Raw genomic sequence first — 19,833 nt, 5'->3', positions numbered from 1 at the left:
TGTTTGAACAGGTATGGCCTTGCATGAAAGTAGCTGGGGTAGTCCCAAAATAGGCAGCTGCCCAACAGTTATGCAATTACCAGGTACTCTCATCTGAGTGGGTCACATGAGATCCAGAATAGCAGAAAACTTTTCCTTTCATTTAGACTTTGAAAATTGCTTTGGTTTCCACTTGTGTAATTGTCTCATGAATATGAGAAGAAATAAGATGAAAGGTGTCATAAATATAAAGGGAAGGGCAAACCCCTTTAAAATCCCTCCTGGCCAGAGGAAAAATCCTCTCACCTGTAAAGGGTTAAGAAGCTAAAGGTAACCTCGCTGGCACCTGACCAAAACGACCAATGAGGAGACAAGATACTTTCAAAAGCTGGGAGGAGGGAGAGAAACAAAGGGTCTGTGTCTGTCTGTATGCTGCTTTTGCTGTGGATAGAACAGGAATGGAGTCTTAGAACTTTTAGTAAGTAATCTAGCTAGGTATGTGTTAGATTATGATTTCTTTAAATGGCTGAGAAAAGAACTGTGCTGAATAGAATGACTATTTCTGTCTGTGTGTCTTTTTTGTAACTTAAGATTCTCCCTAGAGGGATTCTCTATGTTTTGAATCCAATTAGCCTGTAAGGTATCTACCATCCTGATTTTACAGAGGCGATTCCTTTACTTCTATTTCTATTAAAAGTCTTCTTGTAAGAAAACTGAATGCTTTTTCATTGTTCTCAGATCCAAGGGTTTGGGTCTGTGGTCACCTATGCAAATTGGTGAGGATTTTTACCAAACCTTTCCCAAGAAGTGGGGTGCAAGGGTTGGGAGGATTTGGGGGGGAAAGATGTGTCCAAACTATGTTTCCCAGTAAACCCAGTTAGAGTTTGGTGGTGGCAGTGGATATTCCAAGGACAAAGGATAAAATTAATTTGTACCTTGGGGAAGTTTTAACCTAAGCTGATAAAAGTAAGCTTAGGAGGTTTTCATGCAGGTCCCCACATCTGTACCCTAGAGTTCAGAGTGGGGGAGGAACCTTGACAAAAGGCATAACATGTATTGTGTGCTTTGTGCAGGACTCTGGATGTACTTACTGCATTACTTTCAATAAACTGAGACTAAACTAAATTATCCCCTCCTAGCCACTAGAAATTCAGGCTAGAAAAATGAAGGAATTAAACGTCAGACATGACTGTGTTTTGGTTTGGTTTTTAAAAGTTACAGATCTTTGTGAAAAGGGAAAAAAGCCAAGTGATAATACTTCACGGCACGTTAGTAAAACTGCTGTTATTAGAACTGATGTGGTCTAAAAATCACAAGACCTACCCTTGGAACAAATTTCCTTCTATTGACTTCTAGACGTTAAAGGCAAACATAGGTATTAATTGGAATGTACAATCTTTGAATGATCTCTGCTGCCCAATTATGCATTTCAACCCATTCCTTACTGAGTTCAGCAGAGTTAGACTGGGGCTGAACTGAGCCCACTAACATTTCAAACACTCAGAGTAGGGCATGCATGATGCTGAGTACCTTCAACTCAAAGTGATGTCAGTGGGCAAGTGCTGACAATAGTGAGCACCAGTGACTCCCATTATGGAAACCATTCACTTGCGGCTGCTCAGCACCTTTCAAAAGATGCCCTAACAGGACTAGTGAGTGTTCAGCACCGTGCACAATGTAATCCAAATCAAAGGGAGTCCGGCAGGCCTCTAGGGCTGAGCTGTGTAATCTGCTAATGAGTGTAATCAGGCAGAAAGGTGGAGATCAGCAGTTAATTATGGAATCTGTCACCCCTAAGTCAATGGTATGAATCTGACCAGTGTCAGTAGGAATGAAAGGTCATCGCCATCAATATTTGGTGGCCAGTGTGAAAAAATCTTCATCCAATTCCCAGGGGAGTGGTGTCCATGTCACAAGTGATTTTCCATGGGACACTTGCATACCTGTTGGGCAGCTGCCTGTTTTGTGACCACAACAGCTGCTCCAGCTCTAGGGCGTCAGACTGACTTGTTTCCAGCACTAATCTCACTTTTTCTTTTTTTCATGGCCCTGAAAAAGTAAAATAAGTGCTGATGACAAATAGAGCTCCTGATTTAAAAGGGCTCTAAAGTTTAACCCAAAGGTTTGGTGAGAAATAAGTTTTCTGTGGCTCAGCTCTGCAGCTTTAAATCTCCTACTCAAGTACCTGCCTAGAGTTAAACAGGCCAAACAACGGCAGCGTCTCACCTTTTTCTGGTATTTAATAAACTCCGGGGGCCAGGTGGTGCCCTCAAGTTTCATGCACAGAGGGGACCCCCAATACTTGGTTCTCCCATACTGGAAAGGGGTGGGTGTCAGCCAGCTCAGCTTCACCAGCCCCTTCCTCCCCTCCCCCAACAAGTCCACAGGCTCTGGAGGTCTCTCCGCAGAGTTAGACTATACCTTGGGAGAGGAGCCCCAGACTGGGTGACCTGTGCTATGTGGGGATGAGGCAGACAATGAGGTTGACAGAGGATGCACACCCTCCCTGCTTTGTCCCAATGGAGATTCCCCAGAAAAGATAATGCCATCTAACCTACGTTACCTTTCCCACGGGGCCTTCTCCAAACAGTCTTGGGCTAACTGCTTTCCTGCATAATTTGGGAATGAAAAATGTATTTGGTTAGTTGGCATGTCATTGCTAAATAGAGGATTATTACTCTACTGCTGGGAAATGCTAAGAATGTAGCCTAGGCACTGCTGTTCTAGTTGGCCTCCTTGTACCTTCCTGTCCTGCACAGTCACTTGAGGCCCAAGCAGACTCTTCCCTCAAAATGTTTAAAATTCAGTTAGAGGGACAAGATGGGTGAGGTAACATCTGTTATTGGACCAACTTCTGTTGGTGGAGGGGACAAACTTTTGAGCAAGAGAGAGCTCTTCCTCAGGTCTGGTGAAGGTAACCAGAGTGTCAAAGCTGAAAACAATCTGTCCCACCTTATAAGGCATAAGGGTTTCACAGTGCTGACGTGTGCAGGTGGTTTCAGGTGGTAAGCTGTGTTACAAATTGTGGGTTTTATGGCTCATTACAAATGTCTTTTAATGTATTTCCTCTGCTCAGAGTTAAATAATGTTGTTTTTCTGTTTATAAATGCAAGTATAATTATTTATCCCCAAGTTCCTTAAATAGATAAGCAAACTATACATAAGCCGATTGCTGCAGCCACCTCTGAGGCAAAACACAGCAGTTGCATTTTCAACACCACACAGTTTAGGGTAGGAAGTGAAGAAAAATGTAATAATGCATTTAGTCCTTTAAGTTTGGAGTGTGTGAGTTCATGTTAATGTAATGTGCTGTAGCTGACCTGATTTGTACCAGCTGCCTCTCTCCATGAGCAAATTCTGTCCTCTGATATGTGCATGCAACTTCCATTTAAGTAGGTGCACATTCAAAGCAGAAGGAAGAAGTTGCCTCCATGTTAATAAAGTAATTTACAGTATCCTCAATTATCCTATTTGCTTATTTGATGTTTTACTTATTACAATGTATTAATTTGTCTCTAATGAAGACAAATGATAAAAGGGCAGCGGGGTTTCTATTTGTTTTTCTTAGCTGGTGATGCAAAAGCTTTCTTTCCATAAGCTGCCAGTGATGCATCATCAGGGAAGGATTCAGACAGAATTCTTAAGGACAACTATTTACACAATTAAAAGGGAGACTTGGCACTTTTGCACTACAGAAGGAAACAGCCTGCCTATGTATCTCCTGCATCAATGGATAAGCTCACTCTCATCAGTACTACTCATTCACTTTGATAACTTTCCCAGCACAATCAAATGCAGGAGGCCAACAAATGCTAAGGATGAGGCTACTCGAAATTAACAATGCACATCACACAAGGAAATGAAAACCAAGGGCTTATTTATGAGAGATTCCCTTCATCTAAGGCAGTTTTTAAACATTCTGTCCATGGAGGCGTGAGATACCTTAATAAATGATAATATTGCTGCCAAGACACTGCAGCAGGAGATACGTCGTGTGGCAAGTATGGAAATCCTGAGAGGTTGTGCGAAAGTATTTGTATGTAGGTACGTTTCAGAGTCTGAAAACTGTAGTGCATAAGAAGGGACAGGAAGAGATTGTAAAGCAAGTGTGAAATGCAGGTGTAACCCATGTTCCTAATAGGGAGATATCTCTTTAAGAGACCCATTGTGGGGAGACAGGAGTGAGTTGTGTCCAGGTCACTGTTGCTAGGCAGATTTAGCACTCCACATCCAGAAGCTTCTGGAATTGGGTGTGGTAGTTTTGGGAATGCTCCAGTAGGTTCCCTGGTGTTGGGGTCAGGGCAGCTGCTTTGTGGGGGGCCATGTGTCCTGTGTGAGTTGGGAGAAGCTGAGCCCAGGAGCTTAAAGCAGGCTGTTGCCCCTAACTCTGAAGCATTTTGTAGCAGGGTTTTCTTTAAATCTGTACACTTAACTGACTGACTAGCAGTGATTTCAGCAGAGGAAGAGTCTGCATGGATCCCAAATTAAGATCCCTACAAGCAAGTGTAGGGAAGATGTTTTAGAATCAGCAGACAGTATAGATTTGGTGATCAAAAACTCTGAGACTTAGGTGAACTAAACCTAAGCTTTTGGGAACTCTGAGTTTCTTCTCACTGAGTTTCTGTGGGGACTGAACTGTTCAGATTTTAATTTGTTTGATTTATTTATGTTTATATATAATTGTGAAGGTAATGTCTGTGGATTATAAAGTAGCCATGTTATGCTGTAAAAATTTGATGATTTGTTTATCATAAGATTTTATAAAGTTATTCAATTAAATGAATTTCTTTAGTTCCTTTTGGGACTTGAATGTGGGGAGGCTGACTCTGTGCAATCCTTGCTGAAAATCCTTAGAGACTGAACTCTGGGTCTCTAGCTACTTTCTATGGGAGTTGGGTGTTTTGTTTTTTGGGGTTTTTTTAGGGCACTGGAGATGGGAAATGAAGTGAACTCTAGCCCACCCAAACGTTACAAATTGATGCCCAAACAGACAGGGACTTGAGGATTGCTCAGAGCTCACCTCTGAATTCCTTTGAGGAATATTGCAGCTAGTTATAAAAGAACATGATGTTATTGAATATTTGTGCACTGTATTGAATGATAATGGAAACTTGTACACAGTTAGGGTTAGATCCCTACAGGACCATTTTGGTCAGTGATGTGTCCCCTGTTGATACTACAGCAGAAATTAAGATGGCTATTAGAATCTTTGGTCATGTGTCTAATATGAGGACGGTGAAGGGAGAACAAAAATATGATTCTCTGTGAATTTGAAGACCCTGTTTCTGTGATACACCTAGGAAGGAAATGTGTGTTACAGAAGCTAGGGCAGAAAAGGGATGTGACTCCAATTCATTTTGCAGTTTTGCCATTTATATCCACTGGTTCTGTACCCAGAATACTTCAGTGCAGGGATCAGGGATATTCTGTGTATTCTGACAGAGGATTCAAGACTGAGACATGAGCTGTGGTTACACCTGTGGGTGACAGACAGACTAGGTGGTTAACACATGCTACACCTGTTATACACCGAGGTCCAATAGAAGCCTCTACTCCTGCTGTGAGTCTCCCTCCTGACATGCAACATCTTTTGTTAGAGAGAGTGCTGAAATCTGCCAGTGAAACTGTGACTGATGTGAAATGTTTTTCGGGTAATTCACCCAGGCCCAATGGAGAAGTAGATTATCTTCTTGGTGAGCGCAAGCCAAAGAGATGATGGAAGACAGTGAGATTTCTGACAAAGTCAAAAGAAGAAAGATTATTGAAAGTTTATTACCCCAGCATTGAAGGTGGCCTTAGGAGCTGGTAACAAGGCATCCACTGGAGAATACTTTGATATTTTACAGATGGCATATGGAAGTGTCATAAATGCATCTGAGGTTAAGGCTCAATTTTCTGATACACACCAACACACTAGAGAACCACCTTCTGTGTACCTGACTAGACTACATGCATTAGCCCAAGAAATTTTGGAGGCTGGTGGGGTAAAAGATACTGAATTGGACTCTTTATATAAAAAGATCAAATTTTCCATGGTTGTTGGCATGAATCCTTATTAAATACACTCTTAATAAAAGAGATTAATTGTAGTGGTAGAAAAAAGAGCATCTCTTACGCCACACTCCTTTTTGAGGTGAGATACATTGAAAGGGAGCACTCTGATAAACAAAAGAGAACTTTGACAAGAACTAGAAGAAAAAGGAAGGCCAGTGAGTAGGAGTTGTTTGGAGTTGATAAAGGCATCTGAAAGCACTTCCAGCACCCATGAAGAAGTCACTGAAATAGATTGGAAGGAGAAATATCTGCAGGCTGAGCAGCAGTTGGTAGGACTGTGGTTGACCCAGCCAAGTTCCGAAATGTCCATTTCAGATAAACAGTTCGCTCCTCAAAGACGCAAAGAATTTAATAAACAAGCAATACCAAGTTTTAACAGAAGAAATCCTTTATGTTTTAACTGTGGGCAAATAGGACATTTTCAAAATGAATGTGAGAATTCTCCTAACCCCAACCTAGTACATCAAATCAGAACAAGTTTGAGTCAGGAAGAAAAAAAACTAACTCTCAGAGCAAGGCAGCTAGTCAATGGATTCAGGAGACAGATGATACCCAAGTGGGTGTCAGTGAGGCCATCTGACAGATAGTGGGACCTGTTTCTCATGGCTATGTTGACCTAGATGAGGTACAGTGTACCTGCCTAATAGATACTGGTTCTCAAGTGACGTGTATATGCGAAACTTTCTATTATGAGCATTTATTTTATCGAAAGTTACAGTGAGTTGGCAGTGTGCTTCAGATAGAAGAGGCTGGAGGGCAAATGGTTCCATACCTGGGATACATAACCTTGAAGATACAATTCCCAAATTTCATCTGTGGGACTAGCAAACAACATGAGGTACTAGTATTGGTTTATCCAGACCAACGTATGAATCAACAAGTGTCAACACTCATAGGCACCAGTGTGCTGAAACATCTTGTAGAAGACTGTAAGAAGAAATGGGGTCCTGAATTCTTAAGTAGAATTTCATTACCACATGAGTGGACTGAAATTTATAGTCAATTTTTACTCAGTCAGAGGTTACAGCAAGAAGCTGACGAGGGAGGGAGAGGAAGAAAATCAGTGACAATTCCACCTGGCACATCCAAAACAGTGCCAGGAATTCTGAAATTTGCTGTGAATGAATTGGAGACTGCTGTAATGCTGGAAGATCCAGGTGTCACAATTGGACCTGGTGGGCTAGCGGTTCTGCCTCAATTTTGTTAAAGTCACTGGCTCCAGTATGAGAATAGAAGTACATGTCAAAAACTTAACAAGTAAGGATGTCATATTGAAACCTCACACTGTCATTGCAAAAGGGCAAGCAGTTGAGGGTATAAAACCAGTGCCAGCCCAGGTTTCAGCAGCTTTAGCTAAAGAGAGAGATGGCATCATACTGTCACTTGACTTTGAAGGATCCCCTCTCAATGCTGTTGAGAGGAAAAGGATTGCTGAGACTATCAGTAAGGAAGCTTGTTAAGGTTTTTGCTGTTCATGATCTAGACTTCAGAAGAGTTTCAGTAGTGACACATCACACTGAATTCACAAATGTGTAACCCACACACCCTCTGGTGTCCCATCTAGTGGCACCAAAACCACTTAAAAAGAGATAAAATGAGTCTGCTCTACAGCCTTAGATAACTGCCAGTTGGCTTTTAACTCATGCTATAGAGGCTCATACACTAAGCTCCAGAGGCCCCAAGATCAATCCCGCCTGCTGGCGACCAGGGTTTGTCGGTGTTACAATGTGCCTTTTAAAGAAAGAACTAGAAGGGTTTCACCCTCAGATTTTTGAAGATCTACATCAGCATCAATGTGAGTTAGTGGCCTTTGGAGTGATAGAGGAAACATGTAGTCCATATGTATCACCTGTGGTGCTGGTGCATAAGAAGACAGATGCTCTTAGGATGGTGGTGGATTATAGAAAACTGAACGGCATTACCAGAAAGGATGCCTATCCATTACCGAGGATATAAGAAACTTTTGCCTTACTGGCAGAATCTAAATGGTTTTCTGTATTGGATCTAAAGAGTGGATACTATCAAGTTCCAGGAGAGCTGACTGACTGTTCAAAGATGGCCTCACTACACCAGTTGGTAATTGGCAATTCAAAATGGTGCCTCAAGGTCTAACTAATGCTCCAGCTACCTTCCAATGAATGATGGAATGTATTATGTCTGGTATGAATCTCACAGAAGTTGTCGCATTCTTGGATGATTTAATCATATTTTCAGCCACTTTGGAAGAAAATGAACATCTCCTAAAAGTTTTGAAAAGTCTTCAGGAATATGGTTTAAAACTTGCACCATCAAAGTGTAAATTATTTCAAACTTCAGTGAAATATCTTGGGCATATCATTTCACAAGATGGATCTGTCCAGATAAACAGAACTCATGCTATCATCACTTGGCCAGTTACAACTACTTCTGAGAACTTCGTAGATTCTTAGGATTTGCTGATTATTACCGAAGATTTGTAGAGGTACTCTATTATTGCAAAACCTTTGAATTCTCTTCTTGCTGGTGCTCCTAAAGGAAGTAGATGGAACAGAAAACAGCCACTTGAGAGTAGATGGGATGCGGCTTGCCAAGAGGCCTTTGAAACCTTGAAACAAAAGCTGGCTATTGCACCAGTTCTTGGGTTTGCTAATTGGAGGCTGCCATATATTCTTCATACCGATGCCAGTACTACTGCATTAGGTGCAGCTTTGTATCAAATACAGGATGGGAAGTCATAAGTTATTGCCTATGCTGGTAGAAGATTGAGCAATAGTGAACATAATTATCCGGTTCATAGAATCATAGAATATAAGGGTTGGAAGGGACCCCAGAAGGTCATCTAGTCCAACCCCCTGCTCAAAGCAGGACCAATTCCCAGTTAAATCATCCCAGCCAGGGCTTTGTCAAGCCTGACCTTAAAAACCTCTAAGGAAGGAGATTCTACCACCTCCCTAGGTAACGCATTCCAGTGTTTCACCACCCTCTTAGTGAAAAAGTTTTTCCTAATATCCAATCTAAACCTCCCCCACTGCAGCTTGAGACCATTACTCCTCGTTCTGTCATCTGATACCATTGAGAACAGTCTAGAGCCATCCTCTTTGGAACCCCCTTTCAGGTAGTTGAAAGCAGCTATCAAATCCCCCCTCATTCTTCTCTTCTGCAGGCTAAACAATCCCAGCTCCCTCAGCCTCTCCTCATAACTCATGTGTTCCAGACCCCTAATCATTTTTGTTGCCCGTCGCTGGACTCTCTCCAATTTATCCACATCCTTCTTGAAGTGTGGGGCCCAAAACTGGACACAGTACTCCAGATGAGGCCTCACCAATGTCGAATAGAGTTTCATGAGTTAGAATTTCTAGCCTTGAAGTGGGCAGTTTGTGATAAGTTCCATGATTTCTTGTATGGAGCCCAATTTAAGGTAATGACTGATAACAGCCCTCTTACTTGCATCCGGAAGACTGAAAAGTTGGATGTGGCTGGCCACAGATGGGTGGCAGCCTTGTCATTATATAACTTTGATATCCTTTATAAGTCTGGCAAAGCCAATTCTGATGCTCTTCCTCAGTGACCGCATGGGATTTCAGGGATAGATTAAGATGACATGGAGTGGACAGAAACAATTGTTAAAATGTTTTCTCAAATTCATTCCAGTTCAGATGAGTGGGATAAGGAAGTCTGCAAAGCAGTTATGAAAGTTCACACAATACTCTGTAAATCTCATAAGGAAGATTTGGATACTGAAGAAGAAAGATTAATACTTGTCACTACAGGTTTTGTAGAGACCTTGCCTAGTAATGAAGAAAGCAAACCACGAGAGTTTCAGGATCCAAATCCTTGGCCAGGAAGACCCAGTGCTCCAGACTCAGTTCCTATTGACTGGAAAGTCTTACAATGATGTGACAAATATATAGCCCATGTGATTCACTTCCTGGAAGCCGGTTATAGACCAAAGCCGGAAGAGGAAAAGAAGGAAGAATATGAGACTCGGCTATATTTACGGGAGTGGCCCAAGCTTTTCCTTTCAAATGGGGTCTTGTACCGAAAAGCACAATGGAGAGGATATAGGCCAACTGGTAATCCTGTATACACATCGGGATAGAGCACTAGAAGGCATCCATGATGAAATGGGTCATCTTAGGACTGAGAACTTTGGAATTAGCTAGAGACTGATTTTATTGGCCTAGAATGACTAAAGCAGTAGAAAGAAAATGCCAAAACTGTGAGCGCTGTAGTGAAAGAAAAGCTCAAGTGGAAAAATCTGCTGAGCTTGTGAACATTAAAGTATATGCTCCCATGTGTTAGGATATAGATATTCAGGCCTGCCTGTAAAGGCCTGTACTTTAAGAATTTAGGTGTATTCTTATCACTTGGCTAGTTAGAGGTATAAAAGAGAGAATCAAAATCACTGTCTGCCAATGTAAGGTCCTTCTCTTACTGTGACAGTCTGGGGCCCTGTTCGTAGGCTAAGGCCTTTGGCTAAGCAGCAGAGGCAGCCATAAGCTGGGAAGCGAACGGTCACATCCTCACATTCCAAACTAGTCACATTGAAATAAGGTGCTATTGGGCTGTTAGGCACTATCAGGACAGGATTGTATGCCTATCGGCTCCAGAGAAAGGGAAGTGCCTAGAAAATGTAAAAGAAAACTTAGTTTGATAGCATCCTGTCTGGCAAGAACTCACTTATCAATACTGGGATGTGAAATCCTCACTTCTGTATTGTCTTGCCATTATAGTTCCCACTTTGCTATTGTTTGTCTGTATAATCTCTGTCTGGTTCTGTGATTGTTCCTGTCTGCTGTATAATTAATTTTGCTGGGTGTAAGCTAATTAAGGTGGTGGGATATAATTGGTTACATAATCATGTTACAATATGTTAGGATTGGCTAGTTAAATTTTAGTAGAATGATTGGTTAAGTTATAGCTAAGAATATTACTATATAAATTAGGGGCAAACAGGAAGTAAGTTGGGATTCGGAAATAAGGAAAAGGAACTTGTATTTAAGCTTGCTGGAAGTTTACCCCAATAAACATCGAATTGTTTGCACCTTCGGACTTCGGGTATTGTTGCTCTCTGTTCATGTGAGAAGGACCAGGGAAGTGGGAGAGTGAAGGAATAAGCTCTCTAACACCATGGAACTGGTTTGCATAGATTTTTTTTTTTTATAACCGTAGAGCCAGATGCTTCCAGGACTAAGAATATTCTTGTGGTGACTGATCATTTCACTAAGTATGCTCAGGCTTATCCAACTAAGGATGAGACAGCCAGAACTGTAGCAAGTGTGCTACAGGAAAATTTTATCCTTCACTATGGTTTTCCCCGATGGATCCATAGTGATCAAGGTGCCAACTTTGAATCAGAATTGATTATTGAGTTTTAAGTAAGATTGCTGGAGTAAAATCATGCACAACTCCTTATCCTCCCAGAGGAAATCCAGTGGAGAGGTTTTAATCGTACTCTACTGAATATATTAGGCACTCTGGAAGAGCACAAGAAACTTCCTCCAGTTGGTTATGTTAAGCCATTAGTTCATGCCTAAACTGTACCAGAAATGATACTTTTTGATGTTTGGGAGGCAACCTATATTACCTATTGATTTGTGTTTTGTGGATTAAAGCTAGAGGATGACAAGAAGTGACTCATCGGAAATATGTAAGAGATTTACAACACAGACTTTTTGTTACACATATGACCTACCTGCTAAAGAAAGTGATGAAAGATGGGGGTTTTAGGCATTGAAGAAGGGCAATTGAACTCTAGCCCACCTAAAGATTACACAGGTACAGGTGTTCTAAGCAAACCAGCCTGAAAAGAGGGCTCAGGGTGGTGACTAAGTGTGAGAACATAACATAAGAACGGCCACACTGTGTCAGACCAAAGGTCCATCTAGCCCAATATTCTGTCTTCCAACAGTGGCTAATGCCCAGTGCTTCAGAGGGAATGAACAGACAGTAGCATAGCTAGGGGGGAGCAGGGCAGCGGCCGCTCCCGCACCAAGCAGAAGTGGCGCCTTTTTAATTCTTAGGCGACTTTTAAATTTTTAGTCACCCGGCAGTGCTCCGGGTCTTGGACGGCAGGTCAGGTGGCGCGCCGAGTCTTCAGCAGCACTTTGGCATCGGGTCTTTCAGTCACTCCGATCTTCAGCGGCATTGCGGTGGCGGGGGTGGGGGTGGGGGGGAGGTCGGTCCTTCAGTGCCACCAAAGACCGGAGCGAGTGAAGGACCCGACACCGAAGCGCTGCTGAAAACCCGGAGCACCGCCTGACCCGCCACCCAAGACCTGGAGCGCCGCCGGGTAAGTACTAGTGGGTGGTGCCTTTTTTTTTAATCTCCGCTCCCCCTGTTTTCTCCACCTGGCTACGCCACTGTGAACAGAAGGGTAATCATCAAGTGATCCATCCCCTGTCGCTCATTCCCAGCCCCTGGCAAACAGAGGCTCGGGACACCATTCCTGTCCATCCTGGCTAATAGCCATTGATGGACCTATTCTCCATGAATTTATCTAGTTCTTTTTTGAACTGTTATTGTCTTAGCCTTCACAACATCCTCTGGCAAGGAGTTCCACAGTTGTGTGAAGAAATACTTCCTTTTGTTTGTTTTAAACTTGTTGCCTATTCATTTCATTTGGTGACCCCTAGTTCTTGTATTATAAGAAGGAATAAATAACACTTCCTTATTTACTTTCTCCACGCCAGTCATGAGTTTATAGACCTCTATCATATCCCACCTTAGTCTTCTCTTCTCTTTTCCAAGCTGAAGAGTCCCAGCCACATGAATCTCTCCTCATATGGAAGCTGTTCCAGACTCCTAATAATCTTGTTGCCCTTTTCTGTACCTTTTCCAATTCCAACATATATTTTTTGAGATGGGGCAACCACATCTGCATGCAGTATTCAAGATGTGGGCGTACCATGGATTTATATAGAGGCAATATGATATTTTCTGTCTTATCTATCCCTTTCTTCATGATTCTCAACATTCTGTTAGCTTTTTTGACTGCCACTGCACATTGAGTGGATGTTTTCAGAGAACTATCCACCATGACTCCAAATCTCTTTCTTGAATGGTAACAGCTAATTTAGACCTCATCATTTTTTACGTATAGTTGGGATTTTGTTTTCCAATGTGCATTACTTTGAATTTATGAACATTGAGTTTGATCTGCCATTTTGAGCCCTCAGTAACGATCAGTCCATGGATATCTTCAGGAAGTACAGTAGAAAGGGGAACTGCAAAAAATAGACTGTCAGGAAAACTAGATGGTGCTGATTCATATAGCCAGCTACCATCAAAATGGTCCAGCAGAATAACCTAAGTAAATAATTACTGTATCAAAAGGTTAATATGTTGTCAACCTATAACGTACTCCTGCATTTTGTATCAGAGAGATTTGAGAGCCAGGTAAACTGCACGGTTTTGGAAGAAACTAAGTCATAGATGGCTACTTTGCAACCAAAAACATCAATGGGGAGATCTAAGTAAATGCTAAGAGAATGCAGCTCACCTGATGAATTAGGCTGAATTCAAAATGGGTTTTCCTAGTACATTTCAACACAGGAAGTTTTAGAAACACACTTTCTGTAATCCATCAGATCAAAAACTGGAGACAATCACCTTGCTTCAGCTGGGTTGAGTGTACCAGTGGTTGTTTTTAAAAGGGGGAAAAGTGCAAGATATGGGACTGACATCTAGGATCTTTGGTTATCTGTTCTGCTCGGCACTCACAGCTGCTGCAAAAGAGATGGAGTGGAATCTGGACTACTTCACAAGCAAGAGAAGTTCCAGCTTTCCAAGACTCTCTGAAACAGAATTCACTGTAGGGGTTCTGCTAAGTAAAACGGGTTCCAGTGGAGAATGTAGGGTTTGGTGATCCATCTGTTAGAGTGGTCATCCAGGGACAAACTGCAGCCCTGAATAGAGTAGTAAGCTTTCTCTAGGACTCCTGCACTGAAGCACATCTGGGGTCAAGATCTGGGAATGGACTTAGCTTGCCTTTAAGCTGCTGTTTCAGCTGTTTGACAACTAGAAGCTTTGTTGGTCAAATGTAGAAGCAGTGTGCTGTAAGTAAAAGGAATAATAGCTAAGGTATGAGTCTATGTATTTCCACAGTGCCAATCAAAGTAGAATTTACATAAGACTCAGATACATTCTGCCAAAAGAACAATGCCCTCCTCTGCTCCCTTGACTTGGTTGTTTTCTGCAAGCTTATTTTTGATAGCCATCTTCCAGAAAGATGTTGCCATACCATTCTGCAGCTCCATTACAGGGACAGGCCTTGTGCAAATGAGTGTTTAGCTTTATATATTAGAGATGACAATATTCAGGCGTATCCTGATCCCTGGTGTTCGAGAATTCCACCGCTCTCTTCCAAGAATACCTATTCATGCCTCTAAAAGGTTCAGCCAGGGAACCAGCAGCTGGAATGTGCCTTTTAAATCACAGTTTTTGCTGTGGGGCACAATGGAGAAGCAGCTAGTGAGTCATCTTGGTTCAAGTCACGTACGCACTTTTGACAATCCAATCCTGTGCCTATTGATGAATTTAGGACCATAACTGTGAGGACGCAGGTTGGAATATTTTGATTTGGATCAACAAACAACTAGCAATAGGTATCCATTCCTCAGCATAGCTGAAACACTGGATGAACTTAATAGAGCAACATTTTTCATGAGTGTTGATGTGGTTACAAGATATCACCAGAAGATGAACAAGGCATATTTGGTTTACCCTATGCCTGTTTTTAATATATAGTATCTCCCATTTGGTCTTAACACTACACCTTTCAGAGAGTAAACAACCCAGGGGGATGCTGAAGCTGTATTTGTTAACCTGAATGATTTTATTTGCATCCATAAAGAGTACCCAGAGCTTTCAGAAATGTTTAGAAAGTAATTTTTACATATGCAGAGGAGTTAATCTTAAAAGATTTGATAGTAAGTGCTGCTTTGCATGGTAGAAAAAGAGGTTTTCGGTAATACTGTTAGTGAAGAAGGATTAGAGCTCTAAAGAGAAGAAATATAAGTGCAATGCAGAACTGCAGGAACGCAGCAAGTTCCTACACTGAAATAGATTTTTATCTGAAATTCCTAAAAGGTTTTGCAGAAATAACTACTTTGATCATATCACCAGAGAGATCTTTGCTTATTCTGCAGCAAATTCTAGTCTTTCAAGGGGTTCAGATGTGATGCCTTAAATATACAACTTTAAAGCCATAGAGCCAAATAATCCAGTTCTTTCCATATATGACAGTGGTCTTTGTATTTAGACACCGAAAGGGCTTGACAACCCCTGGCAGGTGGAAGTAGGAAATTTAATCCAAGAGTCCCAGATCCTTGCTCCACTCAGTGTTACAATGCCTAGCCCCTAGGAGGTGGACTCCTAAGCACTAGAGTTTTCAACCCCAGGGTAGGTGTCCAGGCTCCCCATACAATGCAGGGGAAGAGGGGAATGGGAAGAGGAGAGGGGTTTAGGACCCTAAGTGACTGACTTGGTGCGCCTCTCTTATCAGCATCCCACCATTCAGGAACCTCAGTTGTGAATCCTCTCCTGGAGTTAGGCCCCTAACAGAGATCAGCTGCTTAGGTAGCGCATGTCCTAGCAATCAAAAATGTCTCTTTCTTTCTGTCTCCTATTTCAGCGTGATACCTCTCATGCTTTCCCTGCATCTCCCTGTGCGAGGCTGTCTCTTGCACAAGCCCTCTGCTGCCACCTACTGCACGGTGGCCTGTGGGTGCTGGCAGGTAACAGGTATTGGTTGTACTCAGAGCACACCTATGGAATCAGGCATCACTGGTAAAATAAGTATTCCCCTGCCTAATCTGAGAATCCTGTTTCTGGGCCTCCAGCATGTCACCTTGAGCTAGGATTCTAAGCAGTTTATTAGCTGTGGGGAGATGTCAGTGCTCACTTATGGAACATAGCACATTTAAAGTGCTCTGAAAGAACCTAACAGTGTAACATTCCAATAAGCCACATATAATACATAAGAGTTTAGAACCATGTCTGTAGCATTCATCATCAGGTGGCAAGCGCCTCTTTTAAGAAGAGACAATTAAAAAGTTTAAGATCTATTTAATTGGTGTGATAAATAGTGGATAGTTTAATTTGACACGTTATACTTCACTTTCTACACTCAACTGCTTACTAGCTCTGAGTTGCCTGGAGGGATCAAAACAGTTTCTATTATTAATATAGGGGTGCAGATTTTCAGTAATACTCTGGGGATTAAATTGAATTTTCTTTTTCAAGGTAGAGAGTGAAATAATAGTTTCACTGACTGCTCCCCTGGACTTCAATAGGAGCAGGCGCAGATCTTGTCTCACTTTGAATTGGATCAATTATTGATAAAGAACAGATGCAGCAATAATGTCAGATGGTTTGTTAGCACTAACCATCATTTTTTGCTGCACATTTCCCAAGTGCTGTCACATTTGTCTTAGGAAATTAACTTACATTTATTTCTCTGATTTGGGCTCTGTCCGTTACTCATGATATTACTTCAGTAGTTTACTGTGAAGTGTGAAAGTTCGGTTTATTTTAAGACCATATTCTCAACTAAGTACTGTTGTACTTTTATTAAGTAGGTCACATAATGGCAGCTGATAGGTTTGTACAGAGAAGACTGAATTTAAAATTATCTGCCCGGAGAGACAACATCTATAAACAAAACCCCCGACCTGGACTCTCCTGCCCTAAACCAGCAGGCTTGGCCATTTGGCATAGCTAGTCCTCACCTAGAGAGTCCTAAATCATCCATACTACTGAAGTCAATCAGAGTGCAGTATGGGAGGGAGAGGACTGCATGATCAGCCCTTTATTCATTATTAACTCTCAAAACAATAGCCAATTGTTTCTTATAATTTAGTACTTAACTTATAGTTCTTCCTGGTGGTCCTTCCCATCACTACAGAAAACACTTTAAAAGGGACTGGGAGGAGGTTTTTTGTGCCAGCATGAAGTAAGCTGCAGAAATGTGAGAACCATAAGCAAAGAAATAAGAAAACTCAGCATGTACTGTTGTTCCCCAAAATTAAAGTGGATTACTAGGCACATATAGTAAAAATATTTCTTTTTTTAGACCGTCCATTTAATGTTCTATAGGCCATACTCGTTAAAAAAAATCTGGTTTCAGGTGGAAGTGAAGGTAACTATAACAAATTTTTAAAAATTTAACAAATGAAAGAAAGGGGAAGTTGATAGCACTGAATATAAATCAGAAGCTAGGACTTGCATAAATGTGCTAAGGAAAACAAAGGGACACAAGGTGAAAACTTTGGCCAGTAGAGTTAAGGACAGTAAGGAGGAGTTTTTTTAAGTATATTAGCAACAAAAAGACCCCTAACAATGGTATTAGTTGATTACTAGATGGAGATGGTAGAATTACCAGTACTGATGCACAAAAAGCAAAAGTGTTCAATAGATATTTTTGTTTTGTATTTGGGGGAAAAAACAGATGATGCAGTCATACCATATGAGAACACACTTTCCATTCCACTAGTACCTCAGGAGGATATTTAATAGCAGCTACTAAAGTTAAACATTTTAAATCAGCAGGTCCAGATAATTGACATCCAACGGTTTTTAAAGAGCTGGCCGATGAGCTTACTGGACCATTAACTCTCATTTTCAATAAGTCTTTGAACAATGGGGAAGTTCGATAACCCAGGTAATTATAGGCCTGTCAGTCTGATGCTGATTCTGGCTGGGCGAGATAATGGAGCTGCTGATACAGTATTTGATTAATAAAGAATTAAAAGGAGGGTAATATAAATAATGCCAATGAACATGGAAAATAGACCCTGTCAAACTAACTTAATATCTCTTTTTGATTCAATTACAAGTTTGGTTGATAAAGGTAATAGTGTTGATGTAATATGCATAGATTTCTATAAGGCATTTGACTGGGTACCACATAACATTTTAAGTAAACTAGAAAGATATAAAATTAACAGGGCACACATTAAATGGACTAAAAGCTGGTTAACTGATAGGTCTCAAAATATAACTGTAAATGGGGGGAATCATCATTGAATGGGTGTGTTTCTAGTGGGAACCTGTAGGGTGAGTTCTTGGCTCTACGCTATTTAACATTTTTATCAATGACCTGGGAGAAAACATAAAATCATTGTATGCACCTGACAAAAATTAGGGGAGTGCTAAATAAGGAAGAGGACAGGTCACTGATTCAGAGCAATCAGGATTGCTTGGTGAACTGAGCTCAAGAAAACAATATGTATTTTAATATGGCTAAACATACACGTAGGAAAAAGGAACATAGGCCAACCTTACACAAGGGAGGACTCCTGTCTAGGAAGAAGAGACTCTGAAAAAGATTTTGGTGTCGTGGTGGGAATCAGCTGAACATGACCGCTCGCAGTGAGATGTTGTGGCCAAAAGGGCTAATGTATTCTTTGGATTATGTGATGCGGTGTCCACCCCACAGAGGACTGTAAGGGGTTAATGTGGGCAGGCATGCCTATTAACTCCACAGACTGCACCTGGAGGGAAAGCCAGGGAACAAGGATTCATTACAAGCAGGTTCAGCTGTGCAGGAATAGATGAGGCTCCTATTAAGCCAGGAAGCTGGTAACAAATGGGGGTTGCTGCTGGGAAAGGGCACTCACTTTTTGGAAGAAGGGAAGTGTGTTTGGGGCCTATAAAGAGATTTGGCCCATGGTTACTCCCTGGGATGAGGGAGCAGAGAGGCTGGCAAACCCGAGAGAGTGATGGGATAGGAAGCAGCTCAGAGAGTAAGTAGCAAGGTTGGGGACTGAGCAGCCTTTGGCTGTTGGGTTGACTCCCTGGACTGGAACCCAGAGTAGAGAGCAGGCCCAGGTTCCCCTACCCACCACTAGGGAAGTGGCACCAGCAGGGCAGTGAACAGAAGAGACTGTCTAAGTCACCATGGGAGTGACAGAGGATTTGAGGGACTGAACCCCAGAAGGGGGAAACACATAACAGGCTTCATGAGTCACGAAGAGGACACTGCGGTTCCTGGAGTGAGAGAGGGGCTGTAGACCATAAGAACAGTCATACTGGGTCAGACCAAAGCTCCATCTATCCCAGTATCTTGTCTTCCAACAGTGGCCAATGCCAGGTGCCCCAGAGGGAATGAACAGAACAGGTAATCATCAAGTGATCCAACCCCTGCCACCCATTCCCAGCTTCTGGCAAACAGAGACTTGGGCCACCATCCCTGCTCAGCCTGGTTAACAGCCATTGATGGACCTATCCTCCATGAAATTATCTAGTTCTTTTTTGAACCCTGTTATAGTCTTGGCCTCCACAACATCCTCTGGCAAAGAGTTCCACAGGTTGACTGTGAGTTGTGTGAAAAATTTCTTCCTTTTGTTTTAAACCTGCTGCCTATTAATTTCATTTGGTGGCCCCTAGTTCCTGTGTTATGGAAGGAGTAAATAACACGTCCCTATTTACTTTCTCCACCCCAGTCATGATTTTATAGACCGCTATCATATCCCCTCCTTAGTCATCTCTTTTCCAAGCTGAAAAGGCCCAGTCTTATTAATCTCTCCTCATGCAGAAGCCTTGCCATACCCCAGAAGGTTGGGTGTTGTGTGCAATGGCTGAACTGTGACGGGGCAGCACTGGAGTGCCCCGGGTACAGCCTAGAGCCAGGCGGTGGGGAAGAGCCTGTTGGCGCTGTCGGGGGGCAGCACAGGAGAGAGTTTTGTGACAGCGGCTGCACGGAAGGGCGGGCACAGAGCTGCGCCGCTTGCAGGGCGAGTATTGCCCGCAGCTCGCCAGCCCGGGGCCACGCGCGGCTGACGGGAGCCGCCAGAAACCATCAACCACCCGATACCCACA

This window comes from Caretta caretta, chromosome 1, assembly GCF_965140235.1.
Source record: "Caretta caretta isolate rCarCar2 chromosome 1, rCarCar1.hap1, whole genome shotgun sequence".
NCBI lineage: Eukaryota > Metazoa > Chordata > Testudines > Cheloniidae > Caretta > Caretta caretta.
This window is presented reverse-complemented; position numbering follows the sequence as displayed.